Source organism: Lepus europaeus, chromosome 2, assembly GCF_033115175.1.
Source record: "Lepus europaeus isolate LE1 chromosome 2, mLepTim1.pri, whole genome shotgun sequence".
Classification (NCBI taxonomy): domain Eukaryota; kingdom Metazoa; phylum Chordata; class Mammalia; order Lagomorpha; family Leporidae; genus Lepus; species Lepus europaeus.
The window spans coordinates 108642294-108662790 of record NC_084828.1 but is presented as its reverse complement, the minus strand read 5'-3'; the positions used below and the strand labels follow the sequence as shown (position 1 = coordinate 108662790).

The 20497-nt window shown below is 44.1% G+C and overlaps 1 protein-coding gene and 1 pseudogene across 3 annotated transcripts in view; both read right to left on the bottom strand.

Annotated features, from left to right (window-relative positions):
- The window catches only part of PLD1 (phospholipase D1), a 237617-nt gene that overhangs the window by 179045 nt on the left and 38075 nt on the right, over positions 1-20497 (bottom strand). For 2 of the 3 annotated variants that reach the window (XM_062211829.1, XM_062211841.1), the window contains exon 2: positions 13858-13970. The gene's annotated coding sequence lies outside the window, so the exon portion shown is untranslated. Of the gene's footprint in view, positions 1-5651; positions 5827-13857; positions 13971-20497 lie in introns of those variants that run through there. The other variant, XM_062211835.1, reaches the window with a different exon arrangement.
- LOC133752344 (U2 spliceosomal RNA) lies at positions 3977-4152 on the bottom strand (annotated as a pseudogene).

The window sequence follows — 20497 nt, the reverse complement described above, 5'->3', positions numbered from 1 at the left end:
CTCCTCTCTCTGTGTAACTCTGACTTTCAAATAAACAAATAAATCTTAAAAAATAAAATATTAATATGCATGAAGTATAAGAAAAAACATAAACCATCTAAAGTCCTACTTCAAATAGTCTCTAAATCCGGGCCAGTGCCGTGTTGTAGCAGGCTGAGTTGCCACCTGTGATGCCAGCATCCTGTATGGGTACCATTTCCAGTCCTGGTGGTTCCACTTCCAATCCAGCTACCTGTTAACATGTCTGAGAAAGCAGGAGAAGATGGCCCAAGTGCTTGGGTCCCTGTCATCCACATGGGAGACACAGAAGAATCTCTTGGCTCCTGGCTGTGGACCAGCCCAGCTCAGGCCACTGTGGCCATTTGGGAACTGAACCAGTGGATGAGGGAAGATCTCTCTCTCTATCTCCCTCTCTCTCTTTCTCTGTAAACTCTTACAAGTAAATAAATAAATCTTTTTTAAAAAAATTAGTCCCTAAATCCCTATTAACTTCTAGTAATCACACTTTCTGCATTCTCCCCACATATAACATGCACTTAGATAAGGTATATTTTTTTAAAGATTTATTTATTTATTTGAAAGTCAGAGTTATACAGAGAAAGGAGAGGCAGAGAGAGAGAGAGAGAGAGAGAGAGAGAGAGAAAGAGGTCTTCCATCTGATGGTTCACTCCCCAATTGACCGCAATGGCTGGAACAGCGCCGTTCTGAAGCCAGGAGCCAGGAGCTTCTTCCAGGTCTCCCACACAGGTGCAGGGGCCCAAGGACTTGGGCCATCCTCTACTGCTTTCCCAGTCCATAGCAGAGAGCTGGATCAGAAGTGGAGCAGCTGGGACTCGAACCGGTGTCCATGTGGGATGCTGGCGCTTCAGGCCAGGGCATTAACCCACTGCGCCACAGCGCCGGCCCCTAGATAAGGTATATTTTAAACACTCTCCAGCGTGAGATGTATAAGTAGCTTAATATCTAGTATTCTTACTTAAATATCCGCATCATCATTTCCTCTTCCTACAACTTTTCCAAAGTAAAAATATAATGACCCATCATGTACTTTTCTTCTACTGCTATATGTTTTTAATATTTCTAACTTTTTATAATAATCTTTTAAAGATTTATTTTATTTATTTGAAAGACAGAGTTATAGAAAGAGGTAGAGACAGAGAGAGAGGTCTTCCATCCGCTGGACTTGGGCCATCTTCTACTGCTATCCCAGACCATAGCAGAGAGCTGGGTCAGAAGAGGAGCAGCTGAGACTAGAACTGGCGCCCATATGGGATGCCGGTGCTTCAGGCCAGGGCTTTAACCAGCTGCACCACAGTGTCAGCCCCCATAACAATGTTTTAATGAACATTTTTGTTCTTAAGAGGTTTTATACTCCTACCTAGAAAATTCAAATCTGTTCACCTTTTCCTTTTATGATTTCCTCTACTGATTTTGGTACCAGAAAGTGCTTGCCTAAGCAAAGAGCAGTTTTTATTTTTGATTTCTTTTTTTGTCCTTTAAACATAAAATTAGTTCCTCAACCTATTTGGGCTACATTATTATATATTGTTAGAGGTTCCAAACTTGTCATGATTTTGATTAAGTTTTAGGCAAATCTAGCTTAAGTTATTTGCCCAACACTTTTCAAAGGTGCATTTATGTTCTTAAAGGAAATGCATGCCTCATTTTCTTGACTTTCTACCAAGCTTCAGATCGCCTCAGGATTGACAAAATAACCAGAGCTTTGATTATCAGCAGGAAATCATACTGAGCAGGAATGAGGAGGACACCCAATCCAGCCAAACTGAAATGGAACAATCAGATGGTCCAAGTTCCTAGCTTGAGTGGTTTTATTATTTTAGCCTTTAAAAGTCTCAAAAGTTCCAAGATTGGCTTAAACAGGCAAGAGACAGTTCTCGGCTCAGTGGGCTTCCTCTCCATGTGGACTGGTCACCGCTGGTCTCACCTATTGGCTACAGGCAATCTCTCACATGCCCTGCCTTTGAGGACCAGGTTCTTGCCATCGGGCACACGCTTACACCTCATCCCAGGATAAAAGGGGCACCAATCCCAGGCACACTGGTTGACAGTGGGGTAACAGAGTATCTTTGGTATGAAAAGCAGCACTGGTGTCAGTGTTTACATGATAACGTCTCATGAATCACAAATACTGTAGTACGTTTTATAAAAGCATTGATTTATCGGTTTTCCCCTACCACAGCACTCTGTGAGGCCCAATTCTATTGTCGCCACTTACTGGCTGCTGTAACTGACTTAACCTTTAGGGGACAGTTTCTCAACTGGAAAATAGGGATAAGACAGACAGTCAACTTCTTTAGGGATTCTGGAAGGACTAAGGAGGCTTCGAACAGGGCTGCACTTAGAGTGTTCATCATTGTTACTGTGACCGCTGCTGGACGAAAGTAATTCCTGACACAACCACTCTACCACCACCACCACCATGCCCCCAGAAAGCCAGTTCAGGGGAGAGACGTGGTCACATCGGCTCCTGGAGCATAACCTGTCTCAGCCTTTATAGTCTGTTTGAGACTTCAGATTAACTGTCATCACCGAAGCGAAAGGGTGACTTTCAGGGTGGCAGGCTCCCATCTCCACCACCACCACCACCCTCTTTCTGACACACAAACTCACCCCCTACCACCACCAACCCCACCAGCACCTTCAGTGAGCAGAGCTACAGACAGGAATCAGGGAGTGGGGTGTGGTGGAATGAGAAGGCAATGCCAAGATGGCCACTGGCAAGCAAGTGTCAGTTACTCACAAATGGCTTTGAAACCCACCTGGCAACGGAGCCTGCTTGACAGCAGGCTGTGATTGGATGGCTTTAGAAACTGCCTGGCAACAGGCTGTGATTGGTTGGGGCATAGACCACCCCTTGACCAGATTGGCTGGTCTTGGCTACATAAGCTGCTGTACTAACTGAAATAAACGAGTCTGTGGGCTGCTTGCCTCAAGCCCGCTTTCACCCGACTCCGGGGGTCTATGTGGTGACTCTGCGCCTCTTGCCCCCACCACGCTCCTCCTCTCAGAAAGAATCCACTGCAACATTGTTAAGTAATCAACTGCAACAGTGGGGCTTAGCTCGGGAAAGGCAGGGATGGCTGTGCATGAATCTGAAAAAGCCATAAGCCACTCATCAAGGGCCTATACCTCCCAACCCTTGTGCTACAAAGATCGAGACTATGGGTGGGAATGAGGACGAACCCAGGATGTGAACAGAAGTGATCTACAGCAGCCAGAAAGTCCACCTCTACTCTCTCAACTACTCTTAGTTAACTCCTTCTATCCTCTAAGTCCTTATCTTCTACTGTCACTCAATTTTCCCAATATTTCATGTGCAGGTCAATTCAAATTGAAATAGTTGGCTTAGGATTTATCTCCCAACTGTGAAACTCAAACTCATCATAAAAGAAATTGGCATCACATGCTTCTGGGTGACCAGCCAGGTCCATAAGTCATCTGAGATACATGAGCCACCAGAGCACTCCGATATCAACAGGAAAGCTAGATGGGTAAAAATTAATCAACTCACAGCTTAAAATTAGACGGTATGAAATGAGAAAAATGTCTGTCTACTTGATTTTATCCAAAAGTAACACAACCAAACTACTCCAGCAAAATGAGAACAAGAAATGCAATGTATATGTCAAATCTAAAATCAAGAATAATCTGACATTTGCTTAGATATTGTATCTTAAATTTACTGACTTTGAATACTACTCTGTAATCTTTTTTTTCCCCTTTCCCTGTTTGGAAGAAAAAGGTACATATTTTAAAGTATGTATTCTCTGGGAAAATTCTAAACTCTGGCTTTTAGGGAATTTCCCTCTCATTCTATCCTGTGCCACATAGTTTATTCTGTTTCTGATCAGTAGGAATTTGCTTTGCTATTAATACCGATGAAAATGCTAGGAAGTACTTGGCAACACAGAAACTGAGATCTACGAAGCACTAAGGAACTCTACCACCTTTTTACAACATTTATACTTATTCAGTGTGCACAAACAAGTAATCAATGAGTAAGATGTCTCAAGGGTTCTTTTTAAATCATCAGGCTACTACAAACAGGTTGACAATGGTCTTCCTTCAACATTTAAATTAATAGCTCATTTGATACTACACTTGATCTTAGCCAAAAGGCCGAGAAGCGATTATTAATAGCTCATTTGAAAGATCTTTGAAAGAGTATGTAGACAACAGAAATAAAAGGCATTTATTTGGGTGGAAAACATTCATACATATTTTTTCATGAACTTTTGAAGATATACTTTTATATATGTAATATATAGCCAAGTCCTACAAATCTTGGCACTTTTTAGAAATCAAAAAGGGTCTAATGGGTTTGTTGTCAAAGAAAATGTCTGCAGAGGCAGGGGCAGTAATGAAGCTGGACAACTGAGTTTTAGAGGTACAAAGTCCAGCCCATTTTGTAATCCTGAAATAGCCTGTAGCCATGACTTTACAACTTCAGTGTCACAGTAGATGGGAAATGGGATCCTTAAAGTTCAGCATAGCACCTGAACTTTTTTCTTTAAGTCTCTACATCTGTCTCCCTTCTCCTTTGATTGTTCTTGCTCTTACTTCTTAACAGAGAACATGAAAGAACAAACCCTATCTACACAACACATTTCCCAGGGGGGAATAGAAGAAGAGAAGTACATGGCAGTAACAGAAGCATATCAGCATATTGTAAAACACAAGTACAGTACCTCTAGCTAAAGCACACATACAATAACATAAAAGTGGGAGGAGCACTATTTCATACAGGGTTGCCAACTTCAGTAGAGCATCAAATTGGACTGCACATCCAGGGTGATTTCATGTCGGACTGCTTTGGCAGCAAATTAACAAAGCTAAAATTGCTCTCTAGATGTTTAGGTTAATGAGGTTAAAGAAGATCCTCTCTTGGCACTTAATTTTATTGACTTAATTGCTTTATTACTATTAATAATAATTTAGGGTTTACACGTCACCCTTCATTTTTGAAGTCATTATTTATTCCTAGGGTAATCTTGTGTTCTGAGGGATTCCTTGAGAATTAAAACAGGGATAACTGCAGAAGGATTTTGGTTTGGCCTGATCCACCTGTAGGCTCTGTCCAAAATGACTGTTATGCAGGAATTTTATGAGGAATTCCAGGAAAGGGCCAGCCTTTTCAAAGAGCAAATTAAAATACCATTCTGGTGCATTTCAACTCTAGGGAGTAGGCCCAAGAGAAAACCACGCATCAGACAAGAACACTCAGTGTGGTGGGGGACGACAAGGCTAACCGGAGCGCAACATGAAAAAATAAAATAAAATGAGCTGTACACCAATTCACAGTTAGCCCTAGAAGATTTACTGGGAAGCCACAAAGAAAGTAATCGACATTACCAAAAAAAAGGAACCGAAAATGCACACGACTACAAACCTACAATCTCCAAATCCAGCACGCATATATCATTTCCTCTAGGCTCCCACTTGCATTTAATTTTGGCAAACAATGAATATATTATAGGGGGAAACAACCCTTCCCCCCACCCCCCAGCCCTCATAGGATGAACAAACTCACGTTGTTTTCGGAAAGAACACAGCAAGAGCACAAGTCCTGCCCCGTCTGTTGAATCATCAGCCCAGGAGCACAGAGAGCGACACAAGCAGCATTTACTAACCTGGTGCCCCTGGGAAAGGCCGCTCCATGTTACTTGAAAGAAAGAATCGTGACTCTGAAACTGTCTCCAAAGTAGCTGATGGCCAAGGGGGAAAGTGTGCTGCCCCGAGAAGCCACAGAAACAGGGAGAGGCGCCCTGTTCCCAAGCCCAGTTTTGGCTGGCTCCCTACAGGCAACCGAAGTCCTAGCCAAGCCCACAAAGCACTTTAGCCTGTAAGCTTCAGTAATGAACTTGAAACCACTCCCCCTATGTTAAATAGACACTGGGCTGCTGTGAGAAAATAAAACCCACAAGCAGAATGAGCTCAGGCTTTGAGCTTCATTTTTGTACTTGCTGCCCAAAGCAACATAACACAAACTTAAACACAGACCTTTCACTCCCCTCGCTCTCCCTCACTGTATTAAAGTGACTGGTTCATGTTAAGCAAGAGGAATACAGAATGACTTCGGTACTGCTGCCCATGCTGGGTGGTGGTCATAGAATGTAATTTCACACTGCAGAGAAGGGACATGCAAAGTGATGGTTTCTAAAAATTAAACTCACATGCTTTACTGCATTAAATATGCCCAAGGCCTCCTGAATCACTGAAGTCCAAAATTTAACATCAGTCCAAGAAAAAAAAAAAATTTATCAAACTTCTTCCTTCTGATTCTGATTTCCAAGGCAGAAATTTAAATTTATTTTTCATTCTAGAAAAATGTAATTGGTTAATTTCCTTAAGGCAGTTAAATCTTCAGAGTCAACCAAGTTGCAGCACACTGCTTATGAAAGAATAAAAATGCATGCTCAGTCTTCTAACATAATGTATTCACAGTACACGCAGTGTTCCCCTAGTTTTCGGCTCCAAGGACAGTCCTAATTCTAATGAACTTTTTCCCTTGATTTCTTCTGTATTTCAAAAAGCTCCATTTTTACATGTGGCCAAGATTCCCTAACTTTTATTATTGTTTCTTCTAAATCAGAAGATTTGACTAAATATGACAAAGAAACATGATTCACGTGTTGCCAAACAATAGACTGACATGTGCATGAATACTTTAAAAATGCTCATGGAAAATGGAATTAAAAATAAGCTCATTTTGGTGCAAAAAAAGTAGTTGAAATCTGTGCATAGTTCTTTGTAACACGTATTTCTATGAACTTTGGAAGACTCATTATATATGTGGATTTCAAAATTTTACAACAAAATAAACACGTTTTAACTTTATGTTTCCATGAACTTCGTGAAATACCCTCATATTTCTGCTAAAATTCACGTTAGTTAAAACCTCACAGGTTTTAATGTAAGCCATTAACCTATTAACCACGAAAATTCTGGGAACTGTTCAGATCTAACATTCACCCTGCCTGCCTCCCCTCCCCACCTCCAGGTCAGAGCTCAGCAGTCTCTAATGGGGTCCCTTTGGCTTAAGGGGAGCCAGACAACCACCCTGGCAAGAAAAGAAACTCAGTCTCAAGGTCTGTCGCCGAGGGTTTAAAAAGGCACCAGTACCCCACCTGCTGGCAAAGCCAAGTGAAGGCTGGAACACTGGAGCAAGTCTCAAGGGAAATGTTCCTTTTGAGAACCAGGAGAAAAGAATGGGTTACAGGAGCACATTCGTGTCTCACAGGATGTGTGCGGAGGATCATCAGCAAGGTTTTCTGGAGGACATGAAAATGCTTATATCCAAATAAATAAATAAAAGAAAGAAAGAAAAACAAACTTCACTTAAACCCATGTCCTCCAGGTAGGCCTGGTTTGCAAACATCTGATCTGCAATCCCAAGGAGGATCCCTCCCTTGCCCAGAGAGCCTCACGAAATATCCCTGTGAGGTCAACACACTCTCTGAAAGGGAAGAAAGCTGGACAAATCCCCAACTCAGCCAGGTGAACTACTGGTGGGATGAGTGTCTCCATCCTCCAGTTAAAGGTCTGTATCCCAGGATGTCTACCTTTCTGGCAAAAAGTATTTCCATTTGTTTCCTATAAATTAATTCTGCTAAAACCAACATGTGACACCACCTCAAAGGAGCTGAAGAACAGTTCAATATTGAGTCCAAAATTATATCACCTCTTTAACAATAGCTCTCTTGGGGCCGGCGTTGTGGTGCAGTGGCATCCCATATGGGTGTTGGTTTCAGTCTGGATCCAGTTCAGATCTAGCTCCCTGCTAATGTCTGGAAAAGCAGTGGAAGATGGCCTAAGTACTTGGGCCCCTGCGACCCATGTGACATACCTGGAAGAAGCTCGTGGCTCCTAGCTTAGGACGGGCCCAGCTCTGGCCATTGTGACCATCTGGGGAGTAAGCTAGCAAATGAAAGATCTTTATCTCTATCTCTGTCTCTTTCTGTGGCTCTGCCTTTCAAATAAACAAATCTTTAAAGAAAACAGCTCTCCTTGTTTGTTTTAGTTTCATTTCAGTTAAACAGCTTGTGCTCATTTAAGAATCACATCCACTTCTGCTTCTGTTTTTGTTGGCACTTTATTAAAGTCTTACCAGGAGCCAGGGACACTTCTAAGTGCTCTGAAAGTACCAACTAATTTAAACCTCCCCATTCTATTATTATACCAATTTATCGACAAGAAATTTGAGGCTCCCAAAGGGTAAGTACTTTGCCAAGATCACACGGCAAGCCGGGGAGCCGGGATTAGAACCCAAGTCAGCGTACTTTAATAATTCTCTTGGCCCAAGTGCACACCATCTGTGAAATACTAGCAGGCTGGGATCAGGTGCAAGCGAAGGGGAAAGAAATGGATGAGAACTACCCTAGGAGCACTCCTCAGGACGGCTTTCCAGAGAAGAAAACCGGGATGTGATGGTGACAAGCGAGGTAAGGGGTCCCCAGGCAGAGGGCTTTGGCTCAGTTCTCAACCTCAAAGGAAGAAACCAGGTGGGGCCACGGGGACTTGTTGAGGCTGGGGACCCAGGCAAAGACAACTCTGCACCCACAACAGAAGCCCTAGGACATCAAAGCCTGGAGGCAAGAGCCAGGGGGAGAGATTTAAACCAGAAAGTGGCCAGATGTATAGGCTGAAAAGATAAGCAGAGGTACTGGGTCTTGTCGGATGAGCCTAAGTTTAGAGGATGCTGCAAGTGAAAGGGAGGACAGAGGCATGTTTTCAAGTCCCCAAGTTTACATCTGCATAACGAGGGTGGGTGTGGTGATCCTGTCCCCCGCACGCTTCCCAGCTCCCTCGCCACGTCAGGTTTGGGGCCTGAGCCACATCTGTGGTAACTGTGTTCCTGCCATTCACAGAGGCAGGGAACACAGGAGGAAGGGCAGGCTGGTGGAGCAGGGGAAGTGGCCTGGTCAGGCTCAGGAGTTGCTTGGGGCAGGTGGCTTTGAGGTCTTGTGGGCTGCCCAGGGGGGAGGCCTGCAGGCCCTAGGAGAGGCAAGCCTGGCATCCAGTCCTGGGCTGAGGCAGGGCAGAACACCCAGGGGCTGTCAGCACAGAAGGGGCAGCCCTGGGGATGGCGATGGGGGACACACTCTGCCCCTGCTTGGCAGGAAAGGGTGAAATTTCCAGCTAAGGGCTTCTGAGGAACTCACACAGAATTCAGACATAAAAGAAAAAAATTTCATCTTAGCTTTTACTGATCTGTAACTGAAATTTGGCCTTTCCGCTAATTACAAGTATAGGTAAGAATCTGCAAGAAAACTAGCCATTCTTGTGACTTGTCACTGATAGAAATAAAACAAATTCATATCGCATTATTGAAATTTTCACTTATTAAAAACATATCAAAATATCAGAGTTGGCATTGTAGCTTAATAGGTTAAGACACTGCCTGCAATGCCTGCATCCCATATGGGCGGTAGTTCATATCCAGGCTGCTCCACTTCCAATCCAGCTCCCTACTAATGCACCTAGAAAAGCAGTGGAAGATGGCCCAAGTACTTGCGGCACAGCAGCCACGTAGTAGACTCAGATGAAGCTCCGGGCTCCTGCCTTTGACCTGGTCCAGCCTTGCCTGTGGCAGCTATTTGGGAACTGAAGCAATGGATGGAAGATCTCCCTATCTCTGCCTTTCTTTCTAATTTTGCCTTTCAAATAGATCAAATAAATCTTAAGAAAAAAAAAAAAAAGCAGAGGTTGGGGGCAGAGCCAGCACTGTGGTGTAGCAGGTAAAGCCACCTGCAGCACCAGCATTCCATATGGGTGCCAATTCGAGTCCTGCCCCAGAACATGGCCCAAGTCCTCAGGCCCCAATACCCACATGGGAGATTCAGGAGAAGCTCCTGGCTCCTGGCTTTGGATCAGACCAGCTCTGGCCATTACAGTCATTCGTAGAGTGAACCAATGGATGGAAGATCTCTTTCTGTCTCTCCTTTTCTCTCTATCTATAACTCTGCCTTTCAAATAAATGGTTCATTAAAAAAGAAAAAAATATATCAAAATGTAACTTACACGAATCACTCCTTCAAAATCACAATAGTTATTATCCTTGCCACTAGACTTTGGTAGGTAATGCATTAATAAAGCGGGTATATGTCATATTACATATTTACTTCTTGGCATATTGGTCATTGTATGTCAGTATAACCAGTTTGCTTTGCATTCCTATGTACTTTTTATAAGATTTATTTATTCATTTGAAAGGCAGAGTTACAGAGACAGAGAGGGAGATCTTCCATCCACTGGTTCATTCCCATTCCAATAGCCAAGGCTGGGCCTGGCCAAAGCTAAGGAGCCTGGAACTCCATCTAGGTCTATCATCTGGGTGTCAGGGGCCCAACCACTTGGGCCATCTTGGCTGCTTTCCCAGGCACATCAAAAGGAAGTTGGATAGGAAGTAGAGCAGCCAGGACTCGATGGTGCTCATATGGAAGGCTGGCATCATAGGCAGCACCTTAACCCACTGCACCACAACACCAACCCCCTGCACTTTAATTTTATTCAGTAGACAATCTTTGTAAAGGAATTCATATATATATATTCAAAATTGAATAGGAATTTATTCATAACCTGCAAAGTCCAGTGTCCTTCAGGGGTTCTTTAAGTAAACCAGAAGCAGGCCTTTGGGTTATAAAGTGAACAAATGAGCATTTCAATACCATAAATGTCTGTTGATTTCCTGAAAAAAGAAAAATTAAATAAAAGCAAAAAGAAACAAATAAAAAAAAACCCACAAAATTTCATTTATGTGGCCTCCTAGACCAGAAAGACTGAGCGCTGTATTGCTGGTCTCAGGGTAGCATCTGCTGAAAAGTAGGGGTGCTCCCCAGTGTGCGCCTGGAGACAATTCTACTCTACTGAAACACGCTTAGATACCTGTTCCCAGCCTGCTTTGTTTCTTCTTCCTGGAATAGCTTGCCCTCGTCCTGCATTACTCTTGCTAACTTGCTCAGTTCCAGTTGACAGAAGTCCTCCCTAATGTCCCCAATTACACAACAGTGTCTGTCCCCTTGCATTATCCTTACTCTATCACTGCCTCCATCGACCTTCCAGGTAAACGACAGCCTATTCATTTGTCTCTTCTGCTACCCAGTGGACTTCCTGAAGATAAAGGTTGCACCCTTTTCACTGTTACACACCTGATGACTGGAACACAGGAGTGCTCAACTTTAAGTTCTCAAAAGAAAATCTACAGTGATAAAAATCTTATGCATTTATCTAACAACAAATTATTTTATTTAACATATTTTAAAAAGCATAGTTTCAAATGATGATTTGTAAATGAAAAAGGAATTTTTTTTCTCACTGATCTGTCAATCATAGCTGGATGATATTTGAGAAAGCAGCTGGCTGAGATTTATGCTCTTCATGACTAAAATAAAAATGACAGTGACACAGTGGTTAAGATGCCACTTGGGATTCCTGAATTTTTTTTAAGATTTATTTATTCATTTGAAAGTCGGAGTTACACAGAGAGAGGAGAAGGAGATCTGGTCTTCCATCCGATGGCTCACTTCCCAATTGGCCACAACGGCTGGAGCTGCGCCAGTCCGAAGCCAGGAGCCAGGTGCTTCTTCTGGGACTCCCACATGGATGCAAGAGCCCAAAGACTTGAGCCCTCTTCTACCGCTTTTCCAGGCCATGTCAGAGAGCTGGATTGGAAATGCAGCAGCAGCCAGGACCAGAACTGGTGCCTATATGGGATGCCGGCACTGCAGGCAGTGGCTTTACCTGCTACACCACATGCCCGCCCCAAGGGATACCTGCATCTTATACCAGAGTGCCTGGGTTTAAGCAAAGCCAGGACTTCTGATTTGTGCTCCTTCCACCATGGGACTCCACATTCTAAACTAATGAAAATAGGAATCCTGGGCTGGTGCCGCGCGGCTCAATAGGCTAATCCTCTGCCTACAGCCCCGGCACACCGGGTTCTAATCCCAGTCTGGGCGCTGGATTCTGTCCTGGTTGCTCCTTTTCCAGTCCAGCTCTCTGCTGTGGTTCAGGAGTGCAGTGGAGGATGGCCCAGGTCCTTGGGCCCTGCACCTGCATGGGAGACCAGGAGGAAGCACCTGGCTCCTGGCTTCGGATCAGTGCAGTGCACCGGCAAAACGCGCCGGCCATAGCTGCCACTTGGGGGGTGAACCAACGGAAAAGGAAGACCTTTCTCTCTGTCTCTCTCTAACTCTGCCTGTCAAAAAAAAAAAAAAAGAAAAAGAAAAAAGAAAAGAAAACAGGAATCCTTCATCTGTGGAGCACAAGTTCATGATCTCACTGTAGCGAAAAAGCAAGCCACCAAACCTGCCTCGAACCCCAGCAGAAGTTGCTGTCCAGAAAGACACCACTGCCTGGGTCCCATCACCGTGCCACCTCCCAGGCAGAAAGGGGCATCTGTCACCCCACTCCATGGAGCCATGGTCATGGGCAGAGCAGACAGCAAGGACAAGCCTGTCCCTTCCACACTAGCTAGAACCTCACTGGGAGAGGAAGGCACAGCGGGTACAGAACCAAATGACGGACCCACACTTCCCTTCAGCTTCTATGGGCAGGCAAGGCTAACAACCTAATTGGATTCTTTGCTCCAAGCTCTTTTATTTAGTTCTGATCGGTGATCCAGGGTCTCTTGCGAGATTTACAATACTTCAACTGCTGCATTTTCCATTGGCTCTAACCAAAACAGAAGATTTTACTTAACCAATTAGTTTGGAATCAGACTGCTAAGCTGACACAATGGACTCTCTGTTCTCTCCTCCCTGTGCCCACCAACTAGCATTCATTATTTAATCTGCGACACGTGTGGCCAGGCTGTGTTAATGACAACAGCGCTCTTTGTCTCCACATCCACTCCTCCTGCAATATCTGTCAGGAGTCCTATCTATGTTTCATTTTATGTGGCTGCTCTCACATTTTCAGGCTCATTTTCATGATGACCACAATTTGCTCACAGACCTATCACAAACCTTCAAAAGGTAACAACATTTTATAACTTGGCAGTCACAGAAAATTTAAGGTACATGCACAGGCACCCTTTTAGTTACTGTCCTTTCACACAAAACTGAGTAATTTCAAGCAAATTGTATCTCAGCATTGCCTAGCTAACTTTTTAATAATTTCATCAATTCACAGACTGTGAGAGTACTTCAAAAAGCTCATATAAAATGGAATTCAAAGATACTTTAGTGCAAAAAGTGCTAAAATTCATGCATAGTTTTTTTTTTTCCCAATATGCACTTTCTCTTTTTTTTTAAGTTTATGTATTTATTTCAAAGGCAGAGGGAGAGAGACAGAGAGAGAGAGAGAAATCTTCCTTCCATCTTCTGGTTCACACACCAAAAGCCTGCAACAGCCATGGCTGAATCAGGCCAAAGCCAGGAGCCCACATTCCAATCACTTGCAAGAAGCTGAATTGAAGGCAGAGGTAGGACCTGATCCCAGGCCGATATGGGATGTGATCATCCCAAGCTGTGGCACTGTGCCACCAGTCTAACCCCTTCATATGCATTCTCCAGGACCTTTGTGAAGACCCCTCTGGTGCACTTTTTTGCACCAAAATTTTTAAATATTTTAAATTTCATTTTCCATGAACCTTCTGACATATCCTTATCCTTGGGCTGCTTCACGTACAATGCATGTTTTCCTTTCATAACATAGTAAGAACATAGCTTTGTATGACTAGTCTGACACAATATGCTCTCCTAAAAAACAAGCCAAGTGTTCCTTAATGTGCATGTCAAAAACATAAATTATTGTGTTCACTGAAGACATTTAATTCCTAGTTTCCCATACTCTTTTCTTTCTCAATAAGGAGTCAGAGCGAAAATGATCACTTACCTTCTCGTTGACGTCACTACACACTAGAGAATTCTCACGGGTAAATGGGAAGCTCCAACTTGGTTTCCAGGCCCTCCTGTTCCTTCCTGCCTCTGGACTTGCAGGCCTGTCCACTGCACACAAAGCATAAAGTAGAGGTTACTGCCAGGCTGCCTGCGCTGTCAGGGAACATGGGACAAGGTGCTATAGCAACCTTCTCCCAATAATTTCCCTTGCTTATTAATCACCCAGAAGCGTGTCTTTCCTTGCCCAGCCAGTCCAAGCACGGGATGGTGTCCTGTTGCCCCAGCAGTTCCTTTTGCCTTCGGCCGCTTGCTGTCATCCCTACCCTGCCTTCTTTGCATTGCTCTCACACAGCTTCCTCACAAGATCACTCCTTCCAACCACACTGGTGCATTCCATTCTCTCATCCTCCCCTGCATTTCAAGGGGCAGCACAAACTCAGGTCTCCCAAAAGCCTTCTGGTGGCACAGGTTTAAAAAAAAATCACTCAACACCATGTAGCAATCAGCAACAGCAAACTCATTAGAGAACTGATTAGCCTCGTGAATGTGTTCTGTTGGCCGGCCTGGCCTGGCTACTTAGAAATGCTCTGGCATTCAACTGTGCATGTGTCAGGTGCTCCTCAACTTACCATGAAGCTAAATCCAGATAAAGCCATCCTAAGTCAAAACTGCACTGAATACACCCCGCTCGCCATCTTCATCGCTTAGCCAGTCCATATTAAACATGCTCAAAACATCTACATTCTCCTACAATTGGCCAAAATCATCTAACACAAAGCCAAATGTATTGAATACTGTATACAAAGTGAAAAATAGAAATGTCTGCAGCGTGCATGTTCATTTCTATTTTTTTTATTTATTTATTTTTTGACAGGCAGAGTGGACAGTGAGAGAGAGAGACAGAGAGAAAGGTCTTCCTTTACCGCTGCTTCACCCTCCAATGGCCACTGCTGCCGGCATGCTGCGGCCGGTGCACCGCGCTGATCCGAAGCCAGGAGCCAGGTGCTTCTCCTGGTCTCCCATGGGGTGCAGGGCCCAAGCACTTGGGCCATCCTCCACTGCACTCCTGGGCCACAGCAGAGAGCTGGCCTGGAAGAGAGGCAACCGGGACAGAATCCGGCGCCCCAACCAGGACTAGAACCCAGTGTGCCGGCACCGCAGGCGGAGGATTAGCCTATTGAGCCGTGGCGCCAGCCTTATTTATTTATTTTTAAAATTTACTTACTTATTTGAAAAGCAAAGTGACAGCGGGAGAGACAGACATACAGAAAAAAAGAGATCTTTTAACCATGTGTTTACTCCTCAAAACAGCCAAAAGGCGGGGGCTGGTCCAGGCTGAAGCTAGCAGCCCAGAACTCCATCTGGGTTCCCCATGTGGGTGGCAGGGTCCCAAACACTTAGCCCCTCTTCCACTGCCTTCCCAAGAACTCTCACAGGGAGCTTAATCAGAAGTGGAACAGCGGGGACTTGAACCAGCACTATGATATGGAGTATAGGTATCACAAACTGTAGCTTAACCCACTGTGCCATGATACTGATCCCAAGGGCACATTTTTACACCACCGTAAAGCCAAAAACTCTACATAAAAGTCAGGGGCTGTGTTAAAATTTACTTCTCCTATCAATAAGTATAGGTCACTAGTTGTAACTCTGAAATCAACTATTGTAAAAGGAATTTAACAGACAAATTCCACCTTACCTAGCATACATCTATATGAGAGTTAAGTCATTTATATTGCTAAGTGATAATTACCAAACAGTCAGCCAGCATGACTGCCATATCATAACACCCAGCATTTTGACCTCCGTATCCACCCCACGAAGCAGGTATTTCTTCCATTTCTCAGATGAAGAAAATTGAGTCAGAAATATTAACTTGCCCAAGCTCATTTATTCAACACATATTTACCGAGCATCAACTATGTGACAGGCACTGTTACCAGCATTCATGACACATGGTGGAAAGCCCCAATCTTCATGGAGCTTATATTCTATTACATCAGAGCGACTACAAAAAATTAAAACAAACAAGTACAAAATCAGGCAATGTTAAATACTATGAAGAAAGCAAACAAAAAAAGAGTAAAGGAGTGAAGGGGTGCCGAGGGAGGAGGAAGGGACATTCCTTAGGGAGAGAGAAGACACCGAACTGAGACGTAGATAGTCAGGTAACACGCCCTGCGAGTATCTGGGGAAAGGATCCAGGAAGAAGAAACAGATGCTGCCAAGGCCCTGAGGCCAAAACAAAACAACAAGAAGGCCAGTGCTGTCAGAGTGCTATGGAAGCAAGGGCAGCAGCGGAGGATGAAGTCAGAGAGGAAACAGGGCGGTCTGACCACAGAAGCCTTTGCAACCCATCGTAGAGTTTACCTGTGTTTTCTAAACAGAATGGCAGGCCCCGGAAGGTTTTAATCAGGAGAGCAAAAGGCTGTGACATTTCAAAAGATTACTTAAGTTGTGTAGGTAAAGAATAGACCTAGAGAAGGCAGGCTGTATGGGAGAGCACTGCAGTTGGCCAGGCGAAATGACAGGGAGAAGCAGTCACACCTAAGGTACACTGTGAAGACACAGCCAGGAAGGTTTCCCAACGTGGGTGGTGATACAGGGTGTGAAAGAAGAGGTGTCAAGGCAGACTGGAAGACTGGCAAATGCTCAAGAGGAAGAAGAATACAGTTGCTGAGCTGGGGACCACAGCAGGTGGCAGGGAGCAAATCAAGAGTGCAAGTTTACAGAAATTAGGTTTGAAAGAACTTTGAGAGACCCAGATGAAGACTCATAGGAAAATGTATGTCTCCATGAAGACTCTGGATACATAAATCTGGGATTCAGGATGAGATATAAAACTGGGAGTCAGATGACTTTAAATAGGATGGTTGGTTTTAAATAGCATATTTTCACCATGAGACTGACTGAGAGTGGATGAGGGAAAGATGTTTGAGGATTGAGGCTCAAGGCCCTCCAACATTTACATATCAGGAAGCAGAGAAGGACCCAGCAAAGAAAAAAAAAAAAAAAGAGGTTCTAAAGAAATGGGCAGTGAGGTGGGAGGCAACCCACAGAAGCCAGGTGAACAAAGTGACTCAAGGATAGATGGACAGATGACCAAAGGCAGCTGAGAGATAGGGAAAGAGGAAGACAGAAATGAGATTGGACATAACACATGGAGACCAACGAGGGTCTAGAGACGAGTAGGTTCCAGGGAATTTTAGCTGCAAAAGCCCAAAATGTGGGTTCAAATTAGAATGCGATTCCAAGACATTGCTGAGAGCAATTAAACATCTAAATGAGTAGATATACCATGTTCATGAATTGAGACATAATATCGTTCCACAGTCTGTTTTCCACAAACTGATTTACAGATCATCTCAATCTCAATTATAATCATAAATGAACATTTTGGGTAGAAATTGATCACTCTAAAATGTGCATAGAAAATTCAAAGGACTTAAGACTATCTAAAACAATCATTAAAAAAAGAGAGTTTAGAAATAGACCATTTGATTTTCACAATAGTGGCACAGAAGCCCAATGAAAAAAGGAAAGTATGCTGAACAACTAATGCTAAAACAACTAAATATGTACATGGTATTAAGAAAAAAGAAAGAAAAGAAATACAAACCCAGCTTCAAACCGTTCACAAAAATAAATTTGATGAGGATCACAGACCTAAATTTGAAAGCTAAAATTATAAAGCTTTTAGATATGGCACTCTAAGAAATAAACATAAGAGAAAAAAATAGTTCATTAAAGTTAAAATTTTCTGCTCACCAAAAAAATACCATTAAGAAAATAAACAAACAAGCACAGCCTGGGAGAAAATATATGCAAATCACAGATCTGACAAAAAACTGACATCTAGGATACAGCATAAATGTCTACTGGTCAATAAAAAGTGAGCAAAAAGATTTGAGGGCACTAATGACTAGTACATACAAGTAGAAGTGCTCAATGTCAATATTCATCTAGGAAATTATAAAACAATGAGATGCTGCTCTATCCCTACCAAAATGGATAACATAAAAAGATCATAAGGCAAGAGTTCGGTAAAATGGTGAAGTCGTTGCTTGGGACACTCACATCCTGCACTGAACTGCCTGATTCAAATTCCATCTATTTCATTTCTAATCCAGCCTCCTACTAATGCACATACTGGGAAAAGAGCAGATCATGACTCAAGAACTTGGGTCCCTGTCTCCCAAGTTCACCCACATGGGAGAGCCAGATGAAGTTCTGGGCTCCTGGCTTCAGCCTGATCCAGGCCTAGTTTTCGTGGGCATTTTGTGTGTGTGTGAGAGAGAGAGAGAGAATGTGTGTGAGTATATGTGTATGTGTGGTCTCTCTTTCAAATAAAAATGAAAATAAATGAAAAAAAATTAAAAATAAGTAGGTTGTCAATCCCAATGCAGACAAGGACATACAGCAAGTACAGCTCTCCTAAAACACTGGTCAGAGCGTTCAACAACAACAATTTCAGAAAAAGTTCTAATAGTCTGTGTTAGCTTTTCGTTACTACCAAAAAAAAACCACCTTAGACAAGCTAGTGATGAAGGCAGGTTTATTTTGGCTCATGGTCTGGAGCTCACAGTCCAAGATCTGGGAGGCCCCGCTGCTTAGGCCATCGGATGAGGCTGCAGCATGGCGATGATGGAGCATGCACAGAGGAAGGATTACACCGTGAGAGACTAACCCACATCAGCGTGTATAACCAACCCTCTGGCAAGAACTACCCTCTGAGGGCAGCCCCCGAAGGCCCAAGGACCTTCCACTAGTCCCACTCTCCAGATGCCATAACTGGAAAGAGTTTCCATGCTCTTCGTATTGTCAACATAATGATTTTGAGATTCAACTGTGGACATGAGTTTGGGAGCCATATCCTACTCAGGTGACAGCATTCCACCCCTGGGTCCCCCAAACTCATATCCTTCTAACCTACAAGCATGCAACACACAATCATCCCACTGCCAATAGTTCCAACGTCTTAACTCGGTCTGTCATTAGTTTAAAAGACCAAAGTTTCATCTGAGATCCAAGGCAACTCCAGCTATGATCCTGCAAAATTCCAAGTTACACACTTCCACCATACAATGCTGTGGGAGGCACAAGATATACCTTTCCATTCAAAACCAGGAAAACAGAAATCGACGGGAGGAATTGGATCAAAGCAAGACCAAAATCCAACAGACCGAACTTTAAATCCTAAAGTTCCACATATGGCATCCAGGGCACAGTGAGGCAGGAGAGGAGCTCCTGAAGGCTCAGGCAGCTCCAACATGTTGGCTTTGCTAGTCACAGCCCACATGTTCTCACAGGTCAGAGTGTCGTCTCTGCAGCTCCACTCGGCACTACCCTGATAGGAACCCTACAGCAATTCCTACCCCTGAGGGTTCTCTGTAGTAGCTCTGCCCCCTGGGACAGCCCTCTGCTTGGCCTCTGAGGTTGTCCAGGCATTCTTTGAAATCAAGGCGGAGGCTTCCAGGCATCCACAGCTCTGGTGGTTTCTGCCCACTTGGCTGCTCTCTCAGGATGGTTTTGCATACTGATATGTGTGCAGCTTTCTGGTGTGGGTGATACAATGTTTGCATCTCTCCCCTGCAGGCCTTTCACACAGCCGGTACATCTATCTACCTGGGTCTCCGTCCCAGCATTACTGGCATACATTAGGCACTGCCTCAGCAGAAGTTCCATACACAGGCTAGAATCCCGTGGCACAACTACACCTGTCCTCTCCAGCTTTACTTTGAAATCTCAGTGGAAACTACCATGATCCCATAACTCTTGTGTTGTGCAAACCTGCAAAACCAGTATCAAATGAGCAACACCAGGGTCTGTGGCCAGTATGAGCTGTACCCGGGACACCTTGCTGCAGCAGCCTCAGAATATTTTCCTGGCAAGACAGAATCCAAAGCTGAGCCTGGGAAAGCAAGGTACCCTGGAGCTCTCTCCTAAAAGGATTACACTCTGGAAGGTCTCTGAAATCAAATTTCCTTTCCAAACCTCTGAGCCTGTGATGGGAGGGGAAGCCTCAAAGATCTCTGCCACGCCTTCAAGGTCTTTCTCCCATTGTTTGCCCATTGACACATGGCTTCCTTCTACCTGCACCTTTAGAAAGTGGTTTCCTACCACACACCCCCGCCCCCAGTGTGCCACCTTGTCTTCCTTCCTCCTCTGGCCAGGATGCAAAGTTTCCAAATCTGCCCTCTCTGCCCCCCCATTTTGCTCCTGATTCTCACTGCAAAACTAGCTCTCAGCAGGCAATAACCCCATGCTACGGCCTGAAGGCTTTGCTGTCCTGAAATCTCCGTTTCCAAACAAATCAGTCTCCCATCTTTAAGTTCAGCACCCCCCAACAAAGTATCAGAACATGGACACCACAAAGCCAGGTTCTCTGCCACCAAGCAACAGGAGTGGGTTTTAGTGCAAGTCCCAGTGGAATCCTCAATTCCCCTGAAACAGCATCAGCCTGCCTGTACTGTCCAGATTTTTATCAGCACTGCTACTCTCTAAGCCCTCTGCTTATAACATTCTAGGCTCTTTTGAGCTCAGTCCATCAGATTCTTCCAACATTTTTCAGTAAGCCAATTCCGAAGATGTCTCCACGCTTGTAGGTTATAGCTACAGGATGAATCTCATTCTTG